We start from the raw sequence: 26,429 nt of genomic DNA, 5'->3' as shown, positions 1-26,429 counted from the left end.
GTGCACAGTCTATAAACCGCCGTTACACACCGGGACAATGCCGGAGGGACCGGCGACATAGGCAGTACATTCTGAAAGCATTGTTATCGCACCTTCTCCCACACTTCGGTCATCTACGAGCAGCGGGAGAGGATGCAGCGGAGAAACGAAAGGGACATTTTTATCGGAAGCGATTTTCTCTGTGCAGATCATCGGATCGTTCGCCGCGCGCAACTTCCGCTTCCGCGGTACCGCATGCCAAGAGGTTTCCGCTGCCTCCGCCGAGCGGCCATTGCTTCGCATCGAACGGCGTTTGTTTCGCCCTGCGAACAAAGGAATGGCGGCGGGTCGCACTGATTGCTCGTGGAAGGCCGTCGCGGAATTCTCGTTCGCTTCGCGGGCACCCGGGCACCCACCGCAGCGAGGGTATGGTGACCTTAAGTCACGAACTTTTTCTCGAGCGGAGTACCTATGGAGTATACCGCTGGATGTGATTGATCGAATTGCTCGCGTACCGCTCGTGGCTCACGAAACGCTTTCCTTCTAATTTCTTTCCGTTCTCTGTCAGGGAAGCGTACGACAGAAACGGTTATCATCGGCATCGGCCGCCACTGGAGCATGGTCCACCTGCAGGTCGGGTCATTTCTTTGCTATTGTGATGCGCCTTATGGACAAAATGCTTGCAGAGATCGATCCACCCGCGCGCTTGAACCAATCACAACTATCAAGTGTTCGGCGCGAGCGCAGTCGGCTTCATCGTGACACATGCGATTACTGCCGAAACGAACCCACTAATGCTCTTTGGTGCTGCTGTCGCGCCTACTGATCTTCTGGCACTGTAGAAAGTTCTGGGGAGTGGAAGAGGCTTCCGATGTTCCGCGTATACGGATCTTTCCAGCGAAATGCAACAAGCAGACTAGAAGTGGAGAAATCAGCAGTGGTTATGTTCCCAAAGGCACAGAGTAGTACGTACATTAATTACAAGAGGAGCAGAAGAGTGTTACCACGAGAACAGACTTTTGAGCTAGTTGGTTTGTTACATTCATTACGTTCAGCGCACGTCCTGTCCTCTTCCTTGGTCCCTTGGCGCTCGATTGCTGACACGAAGGTCGCAGGATCGAATCCCGGCTGCGGCGGCTGCATTTTCCATGGAGGCGAAAATGTTTGAGGCCCGTGTTCTTAGATTTAGGTGCACGTTAAAGAACCCCAGATGGTCAAGATTTTTGGAATCCTCCACTACGGCGTCTCTCATAATCATATCGTGGATTCGGGACGTTAAACCCCAGATATTGTTATTATTATTCTCGGTCCCTGTCTTTTCAGCGATATGGCTTCAGTGAGTGCTACCACGTCGTTCCAGTAAGATACATTCCAGAAGGAATATACAATTCATCCAGTCACAGGCCGGTATCGCCGGTATTTTGTAGCGATGCGTTATGTTCGATTTCATTCTAGCCTTATCATCCTCCCATGGATGATATTATCAGCTTATTATCCGCTCATGGCCATGGCCCGCTGTAATCCCATTGATAACGTGGGTGGACCGTTGCTATGACCACTGTCCAAGCGCCAAAAGCACGAAAATGTGTTAGCATAGGAAAATGCATTCCTACAAAATACCTGCCCTGCATTGTTTTCGTGCCCAGAATAGGGATGACGACAATAATCACTTTTATTTTTTGGTAGGTCTTTCATCCGTTTTTCGCTTTCGTAGGACCTTGTAAATGAAACCAAACCAAAAAAACAAACGTCCTGCTATCGCGCGAAAAAAAAAAAAAACGTAAATCTTCATTGCATACGCATGTCGTCACGAGCTGATGTTGAGGGCAGGTGATACGGACCGGAGTGTCGACATTGGCGCAATCGGTACGGCTGTAATGCCCACATGTTCTTTCTCTGGAGGCTCCTTCCTACAGTAGCCCGCACACGTCCAACTTGAGCGTGGTATAAGAAATCGACAAAGCGGTCTGTAGAGACGCTACAGCGACATAAAGAGAGAGAGGAAGAGAAGTGCGAAAGTCTCCATCTTCGCTGCGCGGCTCACCGATTGCGGGATACGAGTTTCTGTAGGAGCTTTGCAGCAGGGGCGTAGCCAAGTGGGGGGGGGGGGGGGGGTTGAACCTCCCCCCCCCGAAATTTTTCAGTTTTGCTTGCGTATATATACACGCACACATACAAACGCACGCACGAACGTACATAAAATATGGTTGAACCCCCCCCCCCCCCCCGAAAAAAAATTTCTGGCTACGCCCCTGCTTTGCAGCGAACCGAAAGTAACCCGCTGTGGTTTGAGTTCTAAGGCTGTGCACGAGTGACAGCCGCGTTGTGCAGTGATTCGTGACTTCCTCCTTCGAAGTCGCTGTATACGTGCCGTACGAGTACTGCAATTCCCTAAGTCGCTGGCATTCCACCTGGCGTCCGAGGACCGCCAATCCCATCATCCGTCACTGCACTCTTAATAAGCGCTGCTGGCAAACAGCTGGCTTCGATAGTCGCACATCGGGGTCACTCACGTGCTTGCGTTGCAGTTTCATCTTCTGTTTCATATGTGCAAGACAGCGTGAAAACTTCGAGTCGAAAGCAGTGCCTGCATCGATCAGCCGTCGGGGAGCGAGGCCTTTACGCTGTCGCGCGTTAGACAAAGAAGGCAAAGCTGCACATTTCCAAGAGCTTGTACTGCGGACATCTGCCGTGACTGCCATACGTGTTCGTTCGTGACGCAAGGATTACCGCCACCCGTTATCCCGAAACACGCCACGCGATACCTGCGCCTTTCGCGCATGTCCAGGCAAAAGTTACCGTAATTCTCTTTCCTGCACACGAACTCATTTTTGCTGCTGCCGCTAACGTCTGCACGTGTTCTGGAGCCTTTAAAAGCGTCTTCCTGAACGGACTTATATAAGTCGGCAACGAAAGGTGAACCTCACTCGGACTCACTCAAGGAATATATTTTGCGCTTAGAGCTCACCCGGACTCAGACTCACCAATATTTTCCTCAACTGGACTCACTCACACTCAAACTCACCAAATATTACTCAGCCGGACGCACTCAGACTCGCGGCCCGATCTGAGTCTGAGTGAGTCGTAGTGAGTCGACTCATGAGTGAGTTTGCCGACCTATGGCCAGACGTATGTGTCGCCTTGTACACTGAATGGCTGATAGTTGAGCTCATATAGGAGCTATTTGGAATTACTTTCTGAATAGATAGATTTTTTACAATGCGGGTAGTCTATATACAATCTTGGTTTTTAAGTAAGCGCTGTTATTTATAAAAAAAAAAAATGCTCACTGCGTAGCCGTAACCTAAAGATAGTAGAGTGAAGTTCTTGAATGCGCTTCACCATACCGTTTTCGGGAAAATTCACCTCGATAATTTCTTGGTGGAAGGTATGGGCTACCTGTAAACGGCTACGTAAACGCTGATCATCATTATGCTCAAACTGGGAAATATACAAGAGGGGTGAACACTATAGATATTATTGTGTTCGACTTCCCTGCATTCATGGAATAAAATAAAAAAGCCCAAAAACTGCCAAATAAAGCGATCTAACTCTATAATGGCACTAAATTACGACAAATGAACGGCGGGGACGAATGCGAAAATCAACCACCACAGCGCCCGAGAACACGCCCAAGTATGGACGGAAGCGTGCAGATTAAGGAACCCTAAATTAAAACGTGCGGTTCGCACGTGTGACAGGAAATAAAAGGTGTCATAGAGACTTAAGTTCGACCAAACTTAAGCCATCGACGTAACGTCGCGCTGAGCGATACGTGGTCTAACCGCATATCCCGGAAGCCATACAGGAAAACTGAAATAGAAGGCAGCAGAACGGCGACGCAGTCGTGGTGACAGATGTCGTTTCCGTGATAGGCCGGAGCGCGTCTGTCGCAATATGCTATTCAAGTAGTAGGGCGTAAAGGTGTGAATTATACGGTTCATCTACGGACGAAGAAGACGGCAAAGAGAGAGAGATACTTTTAGGCCGTCGGTGTCAGCACTGACTGTAACGCTGACGGCGCAAACGAGCTGCCGCCACAGTGCCATTCTCTTCCTCTTCTGCGCGTGCGTTTTTGCTTCCCCGTGCGTGTAAAACGGGCCTCAGGTGTCGCCTCGATGACTGTGTCGTGGAAATCGCTCTTACTCGTCATGAAAGAACGCTTATATCTCAGCCCCCTCCCCCCACCACCATTTTCTCTCTTTCCCAGCGTCGTTATATGGTCACTGTAAGGCTACGAAGCAAAGAGGATATACGCGGTCGGAAGAATTCCTCTGGCCAGAGGAAGCGACCATTTATTGCGGCTAATTTTCGCCGCCTAGATGCTGTCGGCACTCGTGGAACTATACGTACGAAAGAAACGAGACACGATATACTACTCTACGTGTGCTCCAGATTGTGGCCAAGGAAAAAAATAACGGCATAAAATAACGACGAAAAAGAAAGAAACATAGAAAACGATCCGACAATTTCATCGCTTCGGCGACGGCGTGCGGAGTTCCCTTCAAGTAGATCCGTGGGAGTGCGCAAACGTTGGGGAAAGAATGAAATTGCCGCCGCTTAACGGGTCTCTACACATGCTACAAGTGCGCCAGCATACATCGTGGGCGTTTCTACGCGTTGCGGTGAATGCCGCCAAACAACGCTCGTTTCTTGTGAAAGAAAGCAGGGCGAAGAGGTTCGAACATCCGTATACAGTTGAAACAGCGCCTGTAGAAGCAACCTTGAGGAAGCTGCGTGCCTCACTCGAACTTTCTGAGTAGCTTGAGCTCACAGCACCAAGCATTAATGTTTGCAACTAACAACAGGTACATGCATGCGTTGTGAGTTGCGTTCATTGTCGCCATGAGGAGGCAGCGAAATCCGAGAAAATTCTACCGAAAATACATTCAGCGACCAATCTATGGACTAATAGAAGTTTGCGTAATAATACCGGTGACTCGTCCCATGCTTCGAAGATAACCGAACGAAAGAAGCTTAAGTTGGCTGGCACAGGTGGGCGAAGGGTTCTCCATTAAGGGGGGGCAAAGCTTCCACCCCTCTTATTGGCCGACTCCGAACAAAACAATGGATGCAAAAGTGAAAATGGAGCGATGACGTACGTATTACAATGACCTGCCTTTGGTCCCCGGCGTTCCGAGGATAAATACGCGGGGAGTAAACGGTTGTAGGAATGCAACATCAGGGTTCCTCGGCCGCCATTATCGTCAAAAACCTTCACGGCCATAGCCCTGCACTTTAGAAATTACGGGACAGGTTGGACTGAATAAAGGTGTTAGACAGATTTTTTGGCGCCCACTCCTTTGATCATTTATGGTGGGTATAAACTTTGTTTTAGGCGAGCGCACGGGGGGGGGGGGGTGATAAAGCTTTGCCCCCCCCCCTCACACACACACCTATGCACAAACAGATGAACAAGCAGATCACCTTCCTGTTGTGCTCGTAAATTTTTGTTCTAACGCAATAGTTTCTTTTTTGTTGTTGTTGTTGTTGTTAAGGTGCTTCAGCTGTAACGTGAACCACGGCCCTCTTGTCCTGCCGCCGATTCTGCGAAGAAGTACGTCTAAGTTCGCGAGTTCCTTGACTTTATATTTAAACATGTCCTCGTTTTCTTCGGCTATAGGACATGTAGAACATGTAAGCCGTGAACAATGATGTTCACGGTTTCTGCATACTCACCTTACATGTTGACGCTCGTCAGCAACACGTTAAATTATCAATCTTGTATTTTTGTTCAGTGAGAAATACACACGCGTGCTCATGTAGGAGAAAAGCGAGGAGGGTTCAACAAACTATAAAGCGATGAAGATTAAAATAAATTATGAGATCACCACAAGAAACAGCATGACACGATCGCAACACAAATTTTACGTGCAAGCGCCGAAAGCGACATCGCCCGCTGACTTAACACGCGTTGTCGTATACGAAGTAAAGGCAGGTGAAATCCCTGGTTAACGCATCCGAGCCAAGCTCGACTGAAAATGACGCCATTGGTGTAAAAAAGAAAAATTAGGCGATAAACAAACAAGACACTTTTATATGGTCTCGCACACTGCGCGCGCTTGGTACGGGTGCAAAAGCACCATGAAGTGCTCATGCGCTGAGGTTACACTTTCGGAAACACTTTCGAAACGGGACGGCGTACATTTGCTATATCGGGTCAACAGCTGACTCCCCGTTTTATAAGCGTTTTTCGTTTCCTTATCGGAGCTCTTCCCGCGCCCTTTTCTTGGAAGTGGAGAAAAACGCACGCATGCGAAATGCAGTCGTGGTTCAAAGAGCGCTGTAAAATATACGCGAAGAGCGGCTCTTCACCCTGCGCTGCTTCTCAGCTCGCGTGTATACTATGCAGTGTATGAAAACATGCAGGGGCAGTAGCTCGGCCTGGGGCTTCCGGAACGGAAGCAGCAGCATCGCGGCGGAAGGATCGTTCCGAGTGACCAGGAAATGGCTCGTCGTCTTCGTCGTCTGCGCGCATCACGACGCAGCAAGGCGGCGATAATGATGGAAGCCGAGTACTTCTTGCGTCGTGGAAATAGGTGTGGAGGTGGCGCTGGAGCACGCCAGAGATGCGCGCGCGGTTGGCGCAGGGGCTTTTAGGAGCGGGGGAGGAGACGGCGTCTTCGGAGCGTCCGCATACGTGGAGCGCGCGGCTTGTTTTCGTTTCCTCGTATATAGGGGACGAAGTTCGAGCGAGCGCGTGGCGTAAATTTCCTTAATGTGGTGTCGTGACGAACTGTAGCGGTAAGAAAGCTTAGCCTAACGAAGCCACCCGCGTGGGCCGTCTTATGGTCGGGTAAGGTATAAATAGTACGCCGATGCACGCTCGCAAACCTCCAAACTATTCCACTAGTGAGTCCCATTTTGGATGCTATAGCCCGAGGAGGCAACCGAGGAAAAATAGCATTCGAAGACGAAGTGGGTAGAAGGGGTCGGAGTGAAAGAAAGCGATCGCCGAATGATTGCACGCTGTTATTTTCAGCTGGTGCGAGCGAGACGCTCAAGTGATACACATTGCACTTGGCAACGTATTTTTTTGGCAAGCGATGTATAGGGAGTGTTCTCGAAGTATGCCAATGCAATATGACTGGCTATTTCTGAATTTAAAATTTTTTTCTATTAAACGACGCCTCATTTTAACCATAAATTCTTAGTTATATGACGTCTCAAAATTATGATTTCGCCTTAAAGGAATACTGACACGAATTTTAAATATTTTTCGGTTTGTTGCTCTAAATAAAAACACGGGTGTCGATAACCCTAAAAATAGTATCGTAGTGCCTGGGAGTGCATTGAATACATTTTTAATACCGCTACCTTAAAGGGGTGGTGCCACCAAATTTGTGGCTTGCGCGTTCTTTGCTGTAAGCGTTTCCTATAGCTCCAGGAAGCATGATGCACACACCAAGATTCATGTATTCTCGCTAAATAACTTAATATCGCCTTTTGATTTGGACAACTTTCGGTTTCGGTTTCTAGGCGCCCAAGTGCGGCAGTGACGTAGAAGTGTAGGAGGCGTGGTCACGTGACCACACAAGGCTGTGACGCGCATAGCCAGGAAGCGATCGAAACTCGGCGAGTGATGTAGCAACCGATGCTTTGCCGGTACTATAGTGAATTAGAATATATTCTAGTTCACTACAGCCGGTACGTACGTTGCGGAAGTGGCGGAGGCCCAGAGGTTACTCACGTTACTACAGCAGATTTGGTGTGACGTCACTACAACTTTCGTTGCCCATCCTACAGATCTATGTCAGTGTTGGTGCGCTAGCGATGGGTTTCGATCGGGAGAATGGGCATTTAGGTACACTTTGGAAGTGAATTAAAATGTATTCTAAACGTCTGCTGTGTCCGACCCTTCGTGTGGAATATCCTTGCATACAGAGGAAACCCACAACAGGCTTGTTATAGCCTCGAAATTTGATGGCACCACCCCTTTAAATAAGCACTTTCGGTTTCAGTACAGAGGGGACTGTTCCGCAGTGACGCGTAAACACAAGTCTGACGTCACGGGAAGAGGGGAACTCGCGACGTACCAACACCCTCTAGACTCTAAGGCCGAAGCGCTCTCCGCATTCGAAGTGCTGACGTCACCAAGTGGAGGCGGCGACGGCAGCGGGAATCCGGTTTCCCTCGTTCCCGGTGGCCCGCTCAAACGCGGATGGATACAACTCGAAACACGTGTCACTGGTCGTCATTAAGAAAGTCGCGCCATTTTTCTGAATAAACAAATACAATCGGCGGAAGAAACCTGCAATAACCCTATGAGAGTTATCTTTAAATGAAATATCAGCACCCAGCAAGATAACTTTCAACTCAAAAGCGCGCTATATTTATTGACGGAGGGCGAGTAGTGCGGCGGCACACCGGCACGTCAGTTTTCTTGCTGCCACACGTGGTACGTCGGTTCTGTCAGTGCAGTGTGCCGTTTTTTCCTAAATTGTGAGAACGTCGTGCGTGCTGAAGCGTGTGTGGGGCATTGAATTCGTCAAACCAAACAAGTGCTGTGTCCTTCAGTGCAGTAGCAATTACGACTTGAAGTGCAAGGTGTGCGTTTTTCGATTTTCCAGGATGCGGAGCTGCGCTAAAAATGGCTGCGCGCGATTTCGTGTGACAGCTTCACTCCTTCACAGAACCTCAGGGTGAGTTTTCCTGCAGAATATTCTACATATACTTCCAAGCGTGATTAGAAGTACGACGGTCGCCACTTCTAGAAACGCCAGTGACGAAGATGAGGAATGGCATGACCTTCAGAGGGAAGCAAACTGTTCACGGCCTTGCTGCAACGTAGTTGTCACCGAGGAAACGCTGTAAAACATGACGGACATTATCCCGGTATTGGTGTATATGGCAGGGTATGCTGTCTACGCCGCCTTGAAGAAACTCAAGAGTGAGAAATGTAGAGAAGCAACGACAGTGAATAAAGAAATTTCAGTTTGTGTTGCAGAGAAGCACTGACCTCGTCAGAGCAGTGGACCGTGGAAGTATCCTGCTTTTAGCGCTGTTTGTCGTAAATGCTGTCGCATATAATCATGCAGTCCTGGAACAATCGTCAAAACAAGAAGTGCCTTAAAGTTCTCGAAACAGCACCAAGTGGTTACAGATCTCACCGTGGAGCTCCTAACCAACGACGAGTCGTCATATTTTAATACCTGCGACGATGGACATGCTTGACAGCTGGTTCTGAAGCAAGAGTTGCAGTGCAGCACGAATCCTCTCATACAAGTCTTTAGCCGCAAGAAATGGTTTTAGAAGCTGAATCGAAATCAAAGAAGGGAGAGCTGGAAACGCTCAGCTAGAAATAGCTCTCAAGTGCCTTTGGCCCCGCTGTAAATAAAGTTGTTCAGACAAAATGCCATTAGTCTCCCGTTCTCGCTTATAAAGCACGCTTGCGACCTGGTGTAAGATTTCCTCTGTTTCATTTATTAACTGCCCATAAGTTTCCCTATCACTGGCAAGCGCAACTCGAGAAGGCAAATGTATGGAGCCTACGTATTTTCGCACGAACAGTTAACCTTTCAGTTTTACTTAAGGTCGAAGGGTAGCTTGTTTCTATGAATCTTTTTTTTTATTCGAACTTCCCTGAATGCATTACGCGAAGATATTTTTCTTCAAGGTGTGACTACGTGTTCGGGCTCTTTTGTGGCCGATGTATCAATCAGTCGCAAGTTTGTGCTACCAGCCGGCTGTATAACCAAGAACCGATGAACAAAATTATGCGAAGTTCCTGGACATTTGATATATCTATTTCTGTTTACTACCGAGGTGAAATACAGGGCATAAGCTCAGCAAAACTCGGTTTAAGTGCTTGATACTCCTCAGAGCAAACACACGTCTTTTACTTATTCACAAAAGAAAGAAATATGTCAAAATTTGTGAGGCTCATTTGACCGTAAATATTTGCACGCAATTCCTTTACTCCTGAGGAGGGAATTCCTAAGCACCAAACAGGAACACTGACGAAAGAAAAGGCCAAGACAAGCGCACAGCAGACGTCCCTACGCAAGCCTTCGCTGTGTGGCGAGCAACCGCCGCCGCCGCTTCGTGACGTCACGGTGGCAGCCTTCAGGCCTTAAAGTCTAGAGGGTGTTGGACGTACTAGCAGCAGCTCTGTCATTTGCTGTCAGTCGCACGCGATTCGCGTAAACAACGATGAGTGGGTGGTCGTCCAGTGACTCCGACAGCGGATTCCGTGATTTAGGCTGCATGCAGGATGAAGCGTTCGCAAATCCAGTGAACTCTGTTTACTCGTCGTGATAGCGTCCATTCCGGTGGGGCTGGCTTGCAGATGCTGGTTGACGAAAACTTTAAAATCAAAGTAAAATGTTTTATACGTTTTGTCTGGCTCCGTTGCGTGGAGAGCGTTGATAGTGCACACCTTGGAAACGAAAAATGTCCCTTTTGGGGTGCCTCAAAATCGTGTCCATACTCCTTTAAGAAAGAAAAAAAAAATCTTATAAATCTTAATTAGAGCTTCATTCTCTGCTGCTTCCGTAGTCTACTCTGTAAGGAGGACGGATGTTCTAGCGGGCCGGACGCCCGTGCATAACCAATTTGTTTGTTCAGTTAGAAAACATAAATACCAGGTCAAACTTTTGTTCTATTATTTGTTTAATCTGTGTTATACTGCTTTATTCTACTTTATTAGCCTGTTTTACAATGTTATCATTATGGCGTAGAATTTCTCCGGTGATACTATGTTAAAGGGGCCCTGTAACACTTTTCTAAGTAACCATCGAATGGCTTCGTTAAAGGAGTTCATTGCCTCTCGAATCGACCGCCGCAAAAATTTTTAGAATCCGTCAAGTACGAGCGGAGTTACAGGGATTTGTCGCACGCTGTAATTGCTTTCTCTCTTCTCTCGTCCCGACGAGAGCGCTGGAAGCTAAGCAGGGAGGGATGGCACGGGGGAAAGAAGTTGAACACTTTTTCTTTCCTTTTTTTCTTCGAACGCGCGGCTTACTTTCATTGTGATCGCGAGCGCGCGCGCGGGCACGCGGCGGCCTCCCGCGGCAGCATCGGTAACTATGCCGCACATGGTGCTCAAATCAGCCAATGGCCGTGAATTTGGGTATATGGCGTGATTTGTAGAAAGAAAAGGGAACGATTTATAGCTGACTTTGGAAATTAATTGTAAATTCCAGGCCGCGTGCTGCGCTATAATGTTTGGCTCGCGCGTTCTCAAGAGCCTCGACGACCGATCAGCAGCGTTTTCTGACCATGCTGAAAAAGTGTGGAAGAGCCCCTTGAACAAACAGTCTTATCCCGATTTCTTTGTAGGAAGATAGTTGGAAACTGGATCGACAAATGCGACGCACAACCCTCCTTATTTTTGAGAAAATTTTCATGTAATGCAATTATTTTTAATAATTAATTGTTTCATTTTGGAACCTTAAGTGTCAAAATCACCATGCAGTGAGGGAATCCGAAATAATTTTGACGAGGTGGATTTTTTACACCTGGATTTATGCACCCGGGTGTTCTTGCATTTCACCCCCATCGAAATGCTGAACCCGCGAAGTCGGGCTCAGCAGCGCGACAGAATAGCCACTAGGCTACAGCATTGGGTGTTTGTGAGGAGTAATTATTTCTCCATTCCTTCATTAGGTGACCTTCGGATGATAGCTATAAAATCCGCATAGCGGCGCTAGCACCGCGCTCAGATTGATCCTGACAGGGCCACTTGTGATGCCTTACGTCTGTTCTGTTCTGTTTTAACAGGCTTGCTGTGGAGAGGTTTAGGTTTATATTACCTCGGCTACTCCATTACTATAACTTCTGCAGCGAAAAAAGAAAGAAAAGAAGGGTTACTCAAGATAAAAATTGAGCAACTATAAAAATATAGTATACACTGAACAAGTTGAAATAACATGGTAATGTACAATTTGATTGCAGAAGTTCACTTTGCAATGAAGCGTTCACACGCACACATTTCTAGCTCTGCCCAAAGTATATGGACTAACACATCATTCCTTATATAGCAACACATAGCTGTTCATGACAAGCGCTTATCTAGTCCGGTGTCCACTAAGAAGTCTTTCAGGAAGATGTTCGCCTTTTTCATCTATAGGTCCGACACCGCAGTGGTGTCTTCTTGATATCTGCAATCAGTCTTGGCAGGACGGTGCAGTATCATCCCCGAAGTTGGAAGTGACGCCACGTGGGGCCTCTACTGAAGCCTCGAAAGTAGAGTTCACGCTCTTATGAGCTGTCAATGAGTTACAGACGACGACCCTTTCCTTTGCTTTATGATCACTGATCATAGAAGTATTTTCGGAGGACTATAAGTTATGCCCCCGTGGATGTCATTATGTGTGACTCATCAAATTTGGTTACGACGCAGCTGTTTCGCTGGAATAAGAAGGCTGGTACAGGTGGACGAAGTAACGTACGTATAATCTCCGTATTTTTCGAGGAATAATAGTTGTGCCAGCTGCTTAAACGTTCGTATATTCCTTCTTAGTGATTCGAGGAACGGCCAGGCACACCAGACGCTTCAGACGACAGCACGTACGAAATAAAGGTGTTGCTGGTGGTGTATAAGTTAACGATACACACTTGTGATGAGCGGAGATCAGTTGCGAAAGCATAGCTCGGGGTCGCTGTACCGGCAAAGAAGCCAAGCGACAACGGGGGGATTCGTGGGAGATTGCGAATGTGTGTTTGATCGACTGCTACGTGAGCTGTGAGCAAAGGACGTCTTGCAACGAAGCCACGTGCCACCCTTAGTAGGAAGGAACACATGCCTCACAAATACAGGAAGCAGCTCTTCGTGCATTTGTGATCACATGCTGCTCCTTACATCGTAATTATGATGCGCTACAGGCTGGTCTGGTTTTTGGCTGCCAGGCGGATATCCGATATGCATGTACGTTACAAGTTGCAGCAAGACCGCGCATGCTGAGAGTATACCGCCCTTAGAGAATTCCCGTAACCGGTGATCACCAGCAGCTTCGGATTGTGCTTCGCGGCCGGTTATACGCCGGGCAGAACACTGCCGCGATGGGGAGCGAAATATGGCCTGGGAAGTTTCGACACGCACGGTGTGCGAGCTCTTTCATATTGCCACGCCCACTTCTTGTCTTGTTTTGATGTATTCGGGTTTGACCGGCAGAGACGGTTATCAACGCTCGACGCTGTCCGCGAAGTAGTGTTCTAGAAGCGTCGCGATTGTAGTAGATCGGTTTGTTAAGATTGCGCCCCGCACGCGAATGTTCCAGCTTTGTCTAGAGATTACGCTGCCACCAGCGATATTGCTGGAAAGTTCGATAGCGCCTGTATAAAAGCCTACGCGCGTGACCGCTTGTCAGTTGATCGACGGACGACCTCCTGTTCGCCGCTATCATTGTACAGCGTGCATTGCTGTAGTTCTAGTTCTCATTTTCCGGCCACAAGTTCGGCCAAATAAACAGTTTCATCCTACAAACGCCGACTGCTGTCTTCGTCGACGTCACGACCACGTGACATCTGGTGGAGGTGCTGCTTCATGATCCGGACGCCACCGCGGAGCGCTGACCCAAGCCCAAGCCGCGAAGAAGACGACTCTAAGGACAACCCGGATCCTCGAACCAGCCGCCGGCAGAAAGGACTACCCTCCCAATACGGACTCCTACCGGATAAGCCAAAAGCCATGGCGACAAGAACAACAGGCACGATGACGGCCGCAGCGAACCCTGCCGCGATAGTGATGCAGCCGCCCAGGGAGCCGTCGACATTTCGTGGTTCGCCATGTGAAGACCCCGAAACCTGGCTGGAGACGTTTGAAAGGGTCGCAACATTTAACAACTGGAACGCCGACGACAAGCTGCGCCACGTGTACTTCTACCTGGAAGAAGCAGCAAGGACATGGCTCGAGAACCGGGAGTCCACGCTTCGAACCTGGGATCTCTTTCGTAGTGCTTTTTTGGAGACGTTCACGAGCGTCGTTCGAAAGGAAAGGGCCGCATCCTTGCTGGAGACACGGGTTCAGCTCCCGAACGAAAACGTGAGCATCTTCGCGGAAGAAATGACCCGGCTGTTCCGCCACGCTGACCCCAACATGCCTGAAGAAAAGAAGGTTCGTTTCCTCATGCGAGGAGTAAAGGAACAGCTCTTCGCTGGCCTTATGAGGAATCCGCCGAATACCGTCCAAGAATTTGTCTCCGAAGCAACAATCGAGAAAACGCTTGAGATGCGAACACGCCAATACAACCGCAGCCTCTCGACCACAAGCTACGCCGACGTTCAAGCGCTAGGATCCGCCGACCTGCGTGAGACGATTCGAGCAATCGTGCAAGAGGAGCTGCGAAAACTTCTACCTTCGTCGCAACCTCAAGTAGATTCCATCGCCGACCTCGTGCGCCAGGAGATCCAGCATTCACTCGGTGCTCCTCAGCTAGTAGAGCCGCAGCCGCAAGCTATGAGCTGTGCTGCTGCAGCCCGCCGTCATGCTCCTCCTCCACGCCCACGCCAAGACGATACACCGCCGCAGTACCGTCGCCAGACTCCGCCGCCGCCACCGATGCCCTACCGTCCACCTGTCGGCCGTACGCCGCCGCCGCCACCGACGCCCTACCGCCCACCTGTCGGCAAGCGCTACACCCCGAGGAAAACCGATGTCTGGCGCGCCCCTGACAACCGCCCGCTCTGCTACCATTGCGGGGAGGCCGGCCACACGTACCGCCGCTGCCAGTACCGACAGATGGGACTGCGAGGATTCGCCATCAACGCGCCGCGACCGCAGCCAGGCGAACGGCCTCGCGACATCGACGACTACCTTACCGGAACGCAGTGGCAAGAACGACGTCCTTCACGCTCGCCGTCGCCCGGCCGCTACATGTCACCGCACCGCCGGCCGTACACTGGCCCAAACCGGGGCCGGTCGCCTAGCCCGTATCCGGAAAACTAAGGACAGCAACCGATGGAGGTGCGGTTGCTGTACGACGAACTACCGAAGATCCTCCGCCGACGACGACGACGTCGCGACGAAACCTTCAGAACACAACGCGAACCAGACAGACCCCTGACGACGAGATCTTGCGGACCAAAGAAGACCCGACGACGCAACATGGAAGCAGCGGAACAAACCGACGCAGCCGTGACCCGACGCCGAGACCCAACCGCAACGCAAGACGACGAACTAGCGACCTCGACGTTCTCATCGACGGCCACAACGTCAATGCTCTCGTCGATACTGGAGCCGACTATTGCGTCATCAGTGGGCCCTTCGCCACGAAGTTGAAGAAAGTTAAGACCGCTTGGGAAGGCCCCGAAATCCGCACCGCTTGAGGCCATCTGATAAGCCGATTGGTGTCTGCACGGCGAGAGTCACCATCAATAACCGGACTTATCCTGCGAGCTTTGTGATCCTACAAAACTGCTCCAGGGATGCAATACTTGGAATGGACTTCCTAAGTGAACACGGCGCCGTCATCGACCTGAGGTCCTAGTCGATAACACTAACCTCAGATAAAGCGCTCCCGCCCCGCGCGACGCCAGGGAACCATGCATTGAATGTGATAGAAGAGCAGGTGACCATTCCGCCGCGTTCCAGCGTCATTATTTCCGTCGGCACCGAAAAAGCTGAAGACATCGAAGGTGTCATCGAGAGCGATCAGCGTTTGCTGCTAGACCGTGACATTTGCGTCGCAAGGGGCATTGCTCGGTTGCATGAAGGAAAAGGAAGCGTGATGCTAACGAACTTCAGCCAGGAATACAGACACCTGAGCAGGGGCACGACGATTGCATACATCGAAGAAATCTTGGCCGTCAGCGATGCGTTTGCCTTTTCAGATTCTGACGAAGCTACGACGACGATCCCTGAGCCACCCTTCGACGTAAACCCAAGTCTTCCCGCTCGCCAACAGCAACAGCCCCGACGCCTTCTGCAGGAATACAGGGACTGTTTCTCGTCGTCATCGCGGGTCCGACAAACGCCCCTTGCTAAGCACCGCATCATAACAGAAGAAAATGCTCGACCACTCCGTCAGAGTCCCTACCGGGTTTCGACGCGGGAACGGGATGCCGTTAAGAAACAAGTCGATGAAATGCTACGCGACGAGATCGTCCAGCCGTCCAACAGCCCGTGGGCGTCTCCCGTGGTGTTAGTGAAGAAGAAGGATGGGACCCTACGTTTCTGCGTCGATTATCGTCGCCTGAACAAAATCACAAAGAAGGACGTGTACCCTCTCCCACGGATAGACGACACCCTGGATCGACTCCACAACGCGAATTACTTTTCGTCGATGGACCTCAAGACCGGCTACTGGCAAATTGAAGTCGACGAGAGAGACCGAGAAAAGACCGCCTTTATAACACCGGACGGCCTGTTCGAGTTCAAGGTCATGCCTTTCGGTCTTTGCTCGGCGCCTGCGACTTTCCAACGAGTCATGGATACTGTGTTAGCTGGCTTGAAGTGGCAGACTTGCCTTGTTTACTTGGAAGACGGCGTTGTGTATTCCTCGAACTTCGACGAACACCTCCAGCGACTTCAATCCGTACTTCAAGCAATCAAGAACTCCGGGCTCACCCTGAAGCCAGAAAAGTGCCGCTTCGCGTACGAGGAGCTCTTGTTTTTGGGTCACGTGATCAGCAAGACTGGAGTGCTCCCAGACCCGCAGAAAACAGCTGCCATCGCCGCTTTCCCGCCACCCACCGACAAGAAGGCCGTGCGCCGATTTCTCGGCTTGTGCGCCTATTACAGACGCTTTATCAAAGACTTTTCACGGATCGCCGAGCCACTAACGCAGCTCACGAAGACCGACGTCGAATTCAGGTGGCAAACAGCGCAAGTCGAAGCATTTGATGAACTGAAACGACGCCTGCAGACACCTCCGATACTTGCGCATTTCGACGAATACGCCGATACGGAGATTCACACCGATGCAAGCAGCATAGGACTCGGCGCCGTCCTTGTGCAGCGGACGGGCGGACTGGAAAGGGTTATCAGTTATGCTAGCCGGTCGCTGTCTAAAGCAGAGGTCAACTATTCCACAACAGAAAAGGAGTGCCTCGCCATCATCTGGGCTACGTCAAAGTTTCGCCCCTACCTGTACGGCAGGCCCTTCAAAGTTGTGAGCGACCATCGCGCCTTGTGTTGGCTAGCTAACTTGAAGGACCCTTCAGGTCGCCTCGCACGGTGGAACCTAAGACTTCAAAAATTTGACATTATTGTCGTCTACAAGTCCGGAAGGAAACACCCCGACGCCGACTGCTTGTCTCGTGCCCCCGTCGACCCACCAACGCCCGACGACCAGGATGATGACAGCTTCTTGGGAGCCATAAGTACCGAAGACTTCGCCGAACGACAGCGAGCCGACCCGGAACTGAAGGATCTATTGGAATACCTGGAGGGCAGGACCGTCGTTGTCCCAAAAGTATTCAGGCGAGGATTGGCATCATTTTCCTTGAAAAACATCGTCCTCGTAAAGAAGAACTTCACTCCGGCCCGAACCAGCTACCTTATCGTTGTACCTTCGGGACTGCGACCAGAAATTTTGCATGCCCTGCACGACGACCCAACGGTTGGACACCTCGGACTTTCCCGAACGCTCGCACGAGTACAAGAAAAGTACTACTGGCCGCGCCTTGCCGCCGACGTCACTCGCTACGTAAGGACGTGTCGAGACTGTCAGCGACGGAAGACACCGCCCACAAGACCAGCAGGCTTCCTTCAGCCGATCGAGCCTCCTCGGCGACCATTCCAGCAGATCGGGATGGACCTCCTGGGGCCGTTCCCAACGTCGACTTGCGGAAATAAATGGATCGTCGTGGCTACCGACTACCTCACCCGCTACGCCGAAACAAAAGCCCTGCCCAAAGGCAGTGCCGCTGAAGTAGCCAAGTTCTTCGTTGAAAACATCGTCCTTCAACACGGCGCCCCAGAGGTTCTCATCACCGACAGAGGTACGGCGTTCACGGCTGACCTGACTGAGGCGATCTTGGAATATAGCCACACAAGCCACCGCCGCACCACCGCGTACCACCCACAGACCAACGGCCTCACCGAGGGTCTAAATAAGACCATCGCCGACATGCTGGCCATGTACGTCGACGTCGAACACAAGACGTGGGACGCCATCCTTCCGTACGTGACCTTCGCGTACAACACGGCCGTACAGGAAACGACGCAGATGACGCCATACAAGTTGGTCTACGGACGGAGCCCGGCAAGGACGCTCGACGCCATGCTACCACACGTGACCGACGAGGAAAACATCGACGTGACCACCTACCTACAGCGCGCCGAAGAAGCACGACAGCTCGCCCGCCTACGGATCAAGAACCAGCAGACGACTGACAGCCGCCGCTACAACCTTCGACGACGCCACATGGAATATCAACCCGGTGACCGTGTATGGGTATGGACGCCAATACGCCGACGAGGACTTAGTGAGAAGCTTCTTCGACGATACTTCGGACCGTACAGGGTACTTCGACGCCTGGGCACACTCGACTATGAGGTTGTCCCAGACGGCATTACGAAGTCCCAGCGGCGCCGTGCGCGACCTGAAGTCGTCCATGTCGTGCGCCTTAAGCCGTTTTTCGCGCGTTAGCGAGCCTGGGGACTCTATTTTTTTTCCTTTGTTATTGTAATTTATTTGTGTATACACTTGTTTTTTTCTCTTCTATGTTCTTTCACAAGCATCGGGACGATGCTTTTTCAGAGGGGGGCATTGCCACGCCCACTTCTTGTCTTGTTTTGATGTATTCGGGTTTGACCGGCAGAGACGGTTATCAACGCTCGACGCTGTCCGCGAAGTAGTGTTCTAGAAGCGTCGCGATTGTAGTAGATCGGTTTGTTAAGATTGCGCCCCGCACGCGAATGTTCCAGCTTTGTCTAGAGATTACGCCGCCACCAGCGATATTGCTGGAAAGTTCGATAGCGCCTGTATAAAAGCCTACGCGCGTGACCGCTTGTCAGTTGATCGACGGACGACGCCCTGTTCGCCGCTATCATTGTACAGCGTGCATTGCTGTAGTTCTAGTTCTCATTTTCCGGCCACAAGTTCGGCCAAATAAACAGTTTCATCCTACAAACGCCGACTGCTGTCTTCGTCGACGTCACGACCACGTGACAATATTGCGCATATGACGCATGCAGCTATCGAAAGTGGCAAGTAAGACATGGATGTCACTGTCGCCGGTTCAATTGCGTCTTAACTGCTTAGGGCACATCTGCATAAAAAATAAAAAAAATTAAAATTAAAATTAAAATTAAAATTAAAATTAAAAATAAATAAATAAATAGAAAGCAGGAAAACGCGAAGTACCGCGAATTCTTGAGGGTGTCGAAAATCTGCGACACGTCGCTTAGCGCATCTGAATAAACGTGCATATCCGTCTCCATTAATTCCCGTCGTGCGCGGGACCGTGCGCGGCGGCCGTAATGGTACTCTAGGTCGATGTTCGGCGACGTGCAGAGAGCGAAAGCACCCGGAGACATCGTCAGCGTGGTTCGCCCGTGCAGGAAAACGGCGAATATAGCTCCGGTTGCGGAAAGCGTGCTCTGTGGTGCACCTACAGTGGGTGGACGGCACCCGTGTTCTTTCGATATCAACGCGACGCATCGTGACGCTTGGCTACGGGCACGCTTTTCCTTCCGGGTCGGCGCTCCGTTTTCTCTGCGCGGATCGCTGGCAGCCGGGAGCATCTTCGTCGGAATGCCGCCACTCACTCCGCAGCGAGCTTATTATTCTTTTTTTAGCAGGTGTGGAAAGCACATCTCAGGGCTCTGCTACCCTGCTGGACTATTTAGAGGGAGAGGCACGCCTCCCTTCCGTGAGAAATGTTCGATTAACTGTTTACCAAGCGCCTGCTTAATAGCCTTATAGACACTTGTTGCAGGGGCGTATGCAGAAATTTTTTTCGAAGGGGGGGGGGGGGCACATCCTTGATAGGAAGTTGGAGGCCGGGCAGGCAGATGTGGTCGAGTGTCATTTTCTGCCTTGTATGCCATGGCACACGAGCTCTTCTGCGCAAAGTCATACAAAGTCATACGAGCTCTTCTGCGATACTTGAAGGCAAGTCACTTAAGTGCTCGTCTGCGGCTATACACTGCAGCGTGCATGCTAATCATCTGCTATGATGCTTTCCCTCTGCTTTATTTTTTTTTATGTGACATGAGGAAAATGCCGGCGCACATATAGTATAAGGCGCTGGCTACTCCAATACCCCCTCAGTGCCCTCCCCACGTGTAGGATAGCGAACGGCACGAATTCTATAGTTTACCTCCTCCCTTCATTTCCCTCACTCCCCCTCCTCTCTCTGCTGAATATAGGAGCCATCTAGCGATACAGCTCGCCGAGTGCCCATTCCCAATTCCCAGATCTACACGTTGAGAACGTTACCACCAAACTGCTATACTATACTCCCAAAGGCGTATTGCCTTCAAGCAGGAGTGCGTGGAACGTCACTTTATATCATTGCTCATTTTTGGAGGAGAATGAAAGGTGCCAGAAGGTGATCCAGGCGCTCGCGCGATAGTATTCAGTCATACATGCGACATGCGTAGTACACTCGTCCTTATGAAGAAGCGCACCAGCGTGCGACATTTAATTTCGCCGACGCATGCGCCCATGCATATATATATAAACGACAAACGCATTGATAAACACAATTAACCAAAGTAACGCACACAATATTATTGCTGTACACTATTACCTGTGGTGTCATAAAAGCAAAGAGGAAGAACACAAAACTTGCAGGTTGTAGAATTTTGGCTAAAAATCCACAAAAATGATAAGTTAAATTGTGGGATTTACGTGCCAAAACCATTGTATGATGATTAGGCGCGCTGCAGTGTGGGACTGCAGATTAATCTTGACAATCTGTGCATGCGTGCGTATGTTTGCGTATGCATTTCGTCCCCATAGAAATGCAGCCGCCGTGGGCGGAAATCAAACCCACGTTCTCGTGATTAGCCACGATCTCGTGATATATATATATATATATATATATATATATATATATATATATATGAGCGCAGAGCTTGTTAGAGAAGGGTCAAAACATGTGAGGAGGTTGGACACCATATTTAGTTTACTTAGTTTGCACGACAAACGTTGTTGACAAACCTTGAAAAGTGTCATAGAAAAATTGTAAAAGCTACAGTCAGCATAAGAGGTAGTTGTAGTAGTTGGGGTTTAACATCCCAAAACCGCGATACGCCGTAGTGGAGGGCTCCCGTAATGTCGACCACCTGGGGTTGTTTAACGTGCACTTAAATCTAAGTAGACGGACATCTAGCATTTTTGCCTTCATTGAAATTGCGGCCACCGCGGCCGGGATTCGATCCCGCGACCTTCGGGTCAGCTGTCGAGCACCATAACCACTAGACCACCGTGGCGGGTAGTCAGCATAAGAACGATCCAAAATATGATGTCTAAACAATTACGCTGGTTGTGTCAAATATGCCGAAAAAGCTTTTAGACAGCCATGTTGTGCCGGGGCGAAGGAAATTGGAAAGGCTGGCAAAAAGTCACATGTTACAGTAGTTTACAACGAGTGCTTGTCATGGAAATAAAACAATAACCAGCAGGCCGTTTTTGGTAACCTGACTTTTGTAGCGGAAATATCTACCACATAGTCTATGAGGAAGTGTGCATGTATCAAGAGAAGGACATTATTTTTTTCATTATGATTTATCTAACATCTAGAACACAAATGTGTTTTAACTGAGTAATAATCGAGAGAATTAATGTGGAGAGAATTAATTTGACCCACCAGGCATTTCAACAGTAATTGGAGGCATTTTCACATTTCTATCCAGGTCGGAAATGTTTTTTTTTTTTACAAACTTTAGAGTAACAAATATTCCCCCGTTTGTCCTCCCAAAGTGTAGGGTAGCCGAAGGAGTGCGTGCTTGGCTAGCCTCCCTGCGATTCCCTTTTATTTTTCTCTCTCTCACTCACACACTAACGTTATATCTATGATAGCAGCCCACTGGCTGCTGTAAAGGCGTCAACTTTTAACGTATAGAACACCCAGCATACCTCACATCCTCGTCGATTTATTTTTAACCATTTTTACTTTTATGCTTGACTTTGTAAAATACTAATTTGCGCTTATACAGTACGTGCAATGGATGGCTGTTGCACGGGTCGATAGCCTCCCATGTTACTGTGTAAAAGTATTGTTATTTATAAGTATTATAGTAACGGCATAAAAGGCGCTACAGAGAAATAGCTTTAGCGTGTGTGTGTGTGTGTGTGTGTGTGTGTGTGTGTGTGTGTGTGTGTGTGTGTGTGTGTGTGTGTGTGTGTGTGTGTGTGTGTGTGTGTGTGTGTGTGTGTGTGTGTGTGTGTGTGTGTGTGTGTGTGTGTGTGTGTGTGTGTGTGTGAATATATACTATTTTCTAGTGTCCATTAATGCTCCAACAAATTTGTATTGAAAACGGCGACCAGTTCAGCCTATGCACATTATCCGCATGATGTAAGCAAGTAGTATATCACGGCAATCCTACGTTTAACAAACAAGGACAAATAATGTAATGACTCGTGCTTTTCCCATAATCACGGCAATCCAGCTTGTATGACAGGCCCCTCATGGGGTGCATGAGCACGCCCTTTTAGAAGGACATGAAAAAAGAACACCTACACGACATACTGGCTTGTTACATTTTTGAGACTATGCAGGGCTGCCGTTGGTGGCTACTTAGCGCCGAAGTGGCTACTTTACGACCCCATCTAGCGACGAAAATTTCAGGTTTGATATATATATATATATATATATATATATATATATATATATATATATATATATATATATATATATATATATATATATATATATATATATATATATATATATATATATATATATATATATATATATATATATATATATATATATATATATATATATATATATATATATATGGCTGCACGGAAGCCCATATAGTATAGAGAATAACAGGATCGGCCCAGCAAAAGCGCTTAAGATCATGTGCTTTGCTGTTCTATTTAGCGCTGAGTGCTACGAAGTGGGCAATATAGACCTCTTCAACTGGTCCTGTGGTCCTTATTTATTGACAGTAATAAGCTCCTGGACAGCACGCGAAGAGAATTGTTTCCATTCGAAGAGTTAGTTTCCCTGGAAGGGCTTCGTATAGGGCGCAAGAAATGAAAGTGTTACGCATTTGTACGCCATTTTCGCGAGAGTCTGAATTGATCAACTCATGGTAGCGGCACGTATTCGTGACACGGAAAGAGCTGTTCAGGTCTGATAAGCTAAACCCGCCTGTAGCTATAGGGCCACTTGCAGTATGCGCGCCTGGTAAACCTGGTTGCTTCTGGAAAAGCAGGCCCATCGCTTTTCAACAACTTATATTAAAAAAACAAACAGACAAAACATGCGTTGTGACGCCGTCTAGAGTTGGCTGATTTCGTAATCGCTGCTTTTACCTATTTTTTCTTACGTATGTTTTCCTTTTAGTGGGAAATCTTTTATACCATGTTTGAAAGTATACATTTCTGGAAATTTGAATAAACAAATTCAACGTATATAAGAAACTAAAAAAAGGAGGCCCATAGTCAAAATAAGGGTGCCTCATAGGTATCACTCATAGCAATTCTTTCTCACTGCCTGGATAACCCGTTGCATACACTAGAATATGCGGTGCTGTAAAGCGCGCCAAGCCACGCTGCGTCCTCATTTTCGCTCATTCGTTAAACTGTATGAGTGCACGTCCCTTACGTTCCTTAACTCGCGATCGCTTGACCATGATGCACGTTTCGCCCTACATTTCGAAAGTACCTCATCGCAGGAATGCACTTTGCGATCGCATCGAGACTTCGTGAAAAAAAAAGAACGCTTTCACTTGCAAAGTTGCGTCGTGGCTGTTGGCATTCTGATGCACTGAGGAAACGCACCTTCCGGTTAGAACAGCAAATGTGTTATGCGCATGCTGCTGCAACTTTCACGGAGTGCTTGCATAAATGTTTATCTTCGTGCCACTGTGCGGCATTAGGTATTATATGTACAATAGTTTGAAACTTCTAATGAGTTTTGGTACGGTGAATGTCACGAGCACGTGGTTGTTACTACTACAAAGTTCACAATTACTGCTACTACTACTGGTGATGCTAATAATAATAATATTAATAATAATAATAATCAATCAATCAATCATTTATTTAACGTTCCCAGGAACAACCGTAAGGTCTTTGTGCAGGTGCACGCAAAAATAAAACATTAAAAGTAAACACGACAATACAGACAGTCTTCAGAAATAACAAGAGCAAAAACATGTAGACAAAGAGAAATGAACACAAAAGGGGAGGAGTAAAATAGGACAACACGAGAAATATTGAAGGGGAATGAAAAATTACATTGCATATATACAACTATGCGGAAAGACGGAGAAGGGAAGACTTTGCACATTGTGCCATACTATGGCAAGACAGTGCAAAGTTCGGATAAAAACAATGACTGTGCACTATGAAAAACGTCCAGATCAAGAAAATTAACATTATAGAGACTTTGCATTCTGTGAACGGTAGAGTGTTGGAAGAAGCAGGCGGGTACATGAAACGGTCTATTCTCTCTGGTTAACTTATGCGGAATTCGAAAATTAACACAATTGAGAAGTACAGGGCAGGACATGACATCATAAGCTAAATTGTAAAGAAATAACAGATCAGAACGATTGCGTCGGCAGTGAAGGGATGGCAATGATAATAATCCAGCAGTATTTGAACGAGATCCAGAGTCATTTCTAGCAAAGCGATGGTTATATATGCTGAGGAATTTTTTTTCTGGACTCGTTTAATGGTGTTACCGCTGGATTGAGCAATGTCATTCCATATCACGGACGCATACTCAAGTTGTGGAAGACATATTGCGGTGTACAGTTTGTGGAGGGCTATAGGAGAACTGAATTCTCGAGATATTCTGCAAACACATCTGAGAGAACGAAGGCCTCGCATAGCAGCATGCACGCTTAACGTGATCAGAAAAGTTTAACGTGCTATCAACAACACCGAGATGACTGATCTCATAAACCTTTCATAACGACACAGAATTGACAGAGTATTGAAGTGATACGCTAGATGTTATGCGAGTGATACAAATGAATGTTGTCTTTGAGGTATTCAGATAAAGGTTATTGCCGTTGCACCATTCGGAAAAAGAGCACAAATCTGACTGCAGCAAGCGACAGTCGTTAACTGAATGAATTTCCTTAAATATCTTGATGTCATCGGCATACAAAAGGAACGAAGAATTACGAATGGCAAAAGAAACATTATTAACGTAAATTAAAAATAGGAATGGGCCTAATACCGACCCTTGAGGGACCCCACTAGTCACTTTATACAAAGAAGACGTTTGGCCATTTACGGCAACAAAACAAGATCTATTGAGCAGATAGCTGTGCAGGAGATTCACAACCGACAAGTCAACATCAAAGTGCGCAAGTTTAACCATAATCAGTGTGTGGCTGACTACGTCAAAAGCCTTGCTCAGGTCACAGTAGATTGCGTCGACCTGTCCTCTCTGAGAAATAGGCGTGGAGATCTGCGTCATGAAAGTAGCAAGATTTGTGGTAGTTGAGCGGCCAGCGAGAAACCCATGTTGATTAGGAATCAATGAGTTTTTCACACTAAAAGACAATATGTTGTGAAGAGCCAGCTCGAAGATATTTGATGTGGCACATAGTAGAGAAATTGGGCGATAATTAGTAACATCTGTTTTAGAGCCCGACTTAAATACTGGGAAAACACTAGCAGTTTTCCACATGCTAGGAAATGTGGAAGTGTCCAGGCAGTTATTAAATATCGTAGTCAATACTGGGACAAATATACTACTATAAACTTTTAGTATGGTAGAGGGGATGCCATCTAGGCCACATGATAAGGATGGTTTTAAGCGCTTAATGCGTTCGCAGATAAGATTTTCATCCAGCGACAAAGCACTGGATGAGCTAACTGCCTTGGGCTGTTGTATATCAGTGCTAGAGTCTGAGGCCTTATAAGCGGATGAGAAATGCGTGGCAAAACAGTAAGCGACGGCATGCACTTCTACCCCATTTGAGTCCAGTAGTCTGAAGGACTCTCCGCTTTTGCTAGACCGTTTACGTACATACTTCCAAAACTCAGCCGGCCTGTCAGAGGCGTTTTTTTAAGAATTCAATATACGAACTATGATCCCGTTTATATAGGCGTTTAGAGAGAGTTGGAAAAAAGCTGAACTCTTCCTTCCACTCGCTGGATGGAGAACATTTAGATTTCCTGCGTGCGCGATCTTTACGCTTCAATGCACTGATAAGTTCCGGTGAGAACCAGTGGGGATATTTACGTTGTTTAGGCGTATATTGGGGAATAAAATTACGCACGCTGCTCAGTACAAGCTCCGTAAACCGGTCAACCTGGTCATCATAATTTGGTTTGTCAGTAACCTGTGACCACTCAACGGCGGACAAGTAATGATACAGGCCCGTGTAATCACCTCGCTTGAAAGCAAATATAATAATA

This window comes from Rhipicephalus sanguineus, chromosome 1 (assembly GCF_013339695.2).
Source record: "Rhipicephalus sanguineus isolate Rsan-2018 chromosome 1, BIME_Rsan_1.4, whole genome shotgun sequence".
Lineage (NCBI taxonomy): Eukaryota > Metazoa > Arthropoda > Arachnida > Ixodida > Ixodidae > Rhipicephalus > Rhipicephalus sanguineus.
This window is presented reverse-complemented; position numbering follows the sequence as displayed.